This window comes from Aricia agestis, chromosome 1, assembly GCF_905147365.1.
Source record: "Aricia agestis chromosome 1, ilAriAges1.1, whole genome shotgun sequence".
NCBI lineage: Eukaryota > Metazoa > Arthropoda > Insecta > Lepidoptera > Lycaenidae > Aricia > Aricia agestis.
In genome coordinates this window covers 11,950,915-11,955,459 of record NC_056406.1, presented here as the reverse complement: position 1 = coordinate 11,955,459, position 4,545 = coordinate 11,950,915, and the positions used below count along the sequence as shown (strand labels likewise).

General features: G+C 36.0%; 1 non-coding gene across 1 annotated transcript; it reads left to right on the top strand.

The window, feature by feature from the left end:
* The first annotated feature begins 3,473 nt into the window (after positions 1–3,473).
* On the top strand, positions 3,474–3,546 carry Trnar-ucg. The gene has a single exon. It is a non-coding gene; the product is annotated as a tRNA-Arg (tRNA).
* Positions 3,547–4,545: the final 999 nt, after the last annotated feature.

Sequence of the window (4,545 nt, the reverse complement as noted above, 5' to 3'; positions counted from 1 at the left end):
ATATAAAATGTCTTTTACTAGGTTAGCACTTGCAGTGTTGGGTCTTCTTTTTATCACCCGGCCAAAGTTTTCTAATAATTTTGTAATAACTTCATCATGATCACGCTTTGGGTCAAATTTGTGTCTTTGATGGGATATTTCGTATCAGTTTGTAAATTTTTAGCCTATTACAGAAGTTCCGAAGTAGGTGATTTCGGCATTCAATTTTCTCGACACAGGGTTTGTACGTGTTCCTTGTTGAGAGTTCACTGTAAAAGTAGCAGCGCTGAAAGACCTAATTTTTTTTTCTTTTGTATGGGGAAACTCGTGACACTTGCCCTTGCTCATATATATATATATATATATATATATATATATATATATATATATATATATATATATATATATATATATATATATATATATATATATATATATATATATATATACATAGCTGGGCATTAACTCGTTAATCCGTTAATCGTTAATTAACGAAGTTAACATTTTAATTAACGGATTAACTTTTAAAAATATTAACGGACTGGTTAACTTCCGTTAATATGCAGAAGTCCGTTATTCGTTATTCCAATGCCTACTATTTACCGCACGGCACCGCGGCGCCGCGCGAAAACAGGTTCAGACGAAACAAAAATAATACTAGATATACATTTTCAGGCGCATGCGAGTGAGAAGATATTTGTTTCGTTTTATCATTTCATTATGTTGATAAAGAAGAGTGCAGTATAATTTAGTTACCTAACTAAATTATACTGCACTCTTCTTTATCAACATGCAAATTATTTATAATAACAATAAACTATATCTATAATAATTATTGTATTGTAATTTCTACCTAGAATACAATAATTATAGAAGTATTTTGTTTTGTCCCTAACCTGTTAACTTCCAAAACCTTAAACCAACAGGTTTTGTATGTACACTAAAGCAATGATATAAGTTACAACAAGGCCATATTACACATATTAACGGATTAACGATTAACGTTAACTTGCGCTAATTCGTCCGCAGTGTAACGCTTTAACGTTTAACGAAGCTAACATTTTTTTTAACGGATTAACGACGGCGACCATTAAGTTTGTGCGACGGGATAGCGATCAACGTTGCCATGGTGACATACTTACCTATTTACGGCCGTTCCCAATATTTGATCTATCTCTGGTTTTGCCCTACTAGAGATAGGAATAGCTCACAATTGACAAAATATATGTCTCTAATGTCTAATGTGAGCTATTCATATCTCTAGTAGGGCAAAACCAGAGATAGATCATATATTGGGAACGGCCGTTAGTCACTTAATTAAAATAATAATATTATCGTAAATATAATATTATAGCAAAGCAACGTTTGCCGGGACAGTATAAAACGATTCCTGAATTTTGTTTTATTTCTTGCTGTACTTATGTAATTGTAATTTTAATGTAAATTGTAATGTAACAGAAAAAATGTTTATGAAAAAAATTGAATGTTTTTACGCAGTTGGGTTTTGTCATTATTTTATAATATAATAGGTATATTATAAAAGAATAACTGTGTTTTATTTACCATAAGTAAGCCTTACACGTCTACCGGGGACGGGAGAGATCCACCTGTACAGCACGCAGGTATGCCTGCACATGTATACCGGTATGTGTGTGGGACCTGGTCGCCTGCGCAGGTCCAAAAAACTGCACAGGTATATTCCCTCACACATTCCGGTCTACCTGCGTAACGTGTATGGCTTACATTACTACCACAATAGACATAACGAATCAGTATAATATCGACTTCAAACTTTTAAAGATTCCCGCGTATCCTCGAGGACAAACGTGCATTTTTTGTAAGGTTCAAGCATTTATGCACTTTAGTTTAATGATTATAAAGTTTATTTTCAAGTGCGTTAATATTACCTCTCCGCTGTGCTCCGTTCTATCTGCATTCTGCACTAATCTTCCGCACTCTTATAGTTCGCTCACGGAAGTATAGTACATAGTATTTATTTATTACGCGCCATCTATTGAAATCTCTATGCGACAGCTCAATATTAATCAAACCTATCTTTTAGACGTTCCCGGTTTAGCCGCTAGCAAAGCTGGCGCTGTCTTATCGGACAATTAGGGGGCGTGGCTTAGAAATGCGAATCCTCAAGGTCATTGGCAGTTGTCAGCGTCTTAAATTAAAATTATTTAAATAAAATAAAAAAAGTTTTATTTCTGAGTAAATTTGAATCAAATTTTTTCAGAATGTCTACCTGATGCCTACCACCGGTTCGGGAACTACCCCGGCGAGAAGAACCGGCGTAAGAAACTCGCACGGGTAAATATATAAATAATAGAGATAGAATTCCGGGAGTTGGGTTTTTTTATGCAAATTTACTCTTCTTTAAGAATCTTTTCTTAAAATTTCTTAAATGTTAATAGTTTCGGAGTTTTTAACAAAAAACATAATACCTTTTTTCTGCAACCTAATTTGCTTATAACTTTTGCAATTTTTTGTGTGCTAATTAATACACGCTTCCGATACATTTTTCTAGACGTCTTCCCGAATCTAATGAGCTATCGCACGTATTTTTATGACCCTTATCTAATTTTTAAATTACGCGAAATGAACAATGAACTTTAATTTCTTAGCTTTAGTCATTGCTGAGAAAAATCGATATCGTTACAGCCAAATTATTAAGGCGTCAGCTTCTTGGTCTAAACACACTAGGCCGAAAAAACGCGGCCAAAGTTCGGCATGAATATTGATTATCCCTGCCAGTATAATAAGTGATAACACACCATGCCGGAATTCCTTCGCGTTTGTGTTATATTGTGAAAGTAGCAGCTCTGAAAGACGAACATTTTTTTTCACTTTTGTACGGGCAAGGGCCCGAGCGTCACGAGTTTCCCCATACAAAAGTGCGTCTTTCAGCGCTGCTACTTTCACAGTGAACTCTCTACAAGGAACACGTACACACCCTAAAGTATTATCACTTGTTTTTGTTACACCATTGATGACTGACTGATTGACATAGTGATCTATCAACGCACAGCCCAAACCACTGGACGGATCGGGCTGAAATTTGGCATGCAGGTAAATATTATGACGTAGGCATCCGCTAAGGAAGGATTTTGATCAATTCTACCCCCAAGGGGTTAAAATAGGGGATGAAAGTTTGTACCTATATAATACTTCCTAACGCGGGCGAAGCCGCGTTAGGAAGTATTATTTAATTTATTAAATAAATTTATAATCATTTGAAAAGTATTCCCCACTTTTAAAATATTATAATATATTATTGTACAGTAGGTAGGTAAGTTTATTATTAGAATAATAATTGTAATATTATTGTTAAAATACCATTGAAATACATATTCTTGTGTCTTTACTCGGAACGGAACCCTTCATGCGTAAGTCTGACTCGCACATGGCTGATTTTAGAATACAGTTTTAATAAAATTAGGAAAAATCGATATTTTAAGGAAACATTCGGTATTTTTGACTTACCCCACAAGGACCGTGTGGCCTAATGGATAAGGCGTCGGACTTCGGATCCGAAGATTGCAGGTTCGAGTCCTGTCACGGTCGCAATACAAACTCTTTTATTTTGTCGTGTTTACTTTTAATGCTGCGTTGGAAAAAAAAATTAAGTACGTAATACAATATAACAAGCAAACCGCGGAATGTTCGTTACATAATATTTTCGAAAGATTGTTGCTGACGAATCTAAAATGATCTTTATTTTATTGAAATTCAACATAATTATTACAAAGTAACACGATTTGCTTGTTATATTGTATTACGTACTTAATTATTATCTATTATATATTATATAATAGATAATAATTATTATTTTACATCCAAGAGTATTTTTTTCATTGCAAAACATTTTCTAAGGTATCGAATTTAATAAATGACTGCCATCTGTTCTGGTAATAGTAAACTGAGTGATCACATGACACGTTGAAGTAGTACACTATGAGCTCGCTAGGTGGCGGGCTGCGTTACAATTGACAAAAACGCCTCGACTCATCGGCGAGTCCCCAGCAGGCAGCTGTGTCTTCATTGGCAGGTTCGCGATTGTGTATCCCGGGTATCCCGTGGCTCTGCCTTAAGTGGGATAGCAAGGACAACGTTTGGGTTTTTAGTTGGCATGCCCGGGCGCGGCTTCCACTGCCCCCGCCGGGGAGTCCCACATACCGCCGCGCTGAGGCTGCGTTTCCACTGAAGCGGAGCGGAGCTTAGCGGTGCCCGTAGGTATACTCCCTTCACGTGGTCTGCTCTATATCTGTGCCAAATATTGCTATAAAAATTGCTCCAGTAGTTCGTCAGATAAACCCTTTCTAATATTTCCCCCGATATTCTCACATTTTCCTGAGTTTCTTCGGTCTGTTTTGCAGCACCCTCTGTGTCAGTTTTTAAAAAAAACCAAAAGTTCACCCTAAACTAATTTATTAACCCAAAATTAAATTAGTTACATTTAAGCTATGACTTCCCACACGTTACTTGCCCGGCTTCCAGAATCTAACTGCCCGATAAATTGAAGTAGAATGAATACTAAACGAAAACTGCAACGCAAACGGAAAA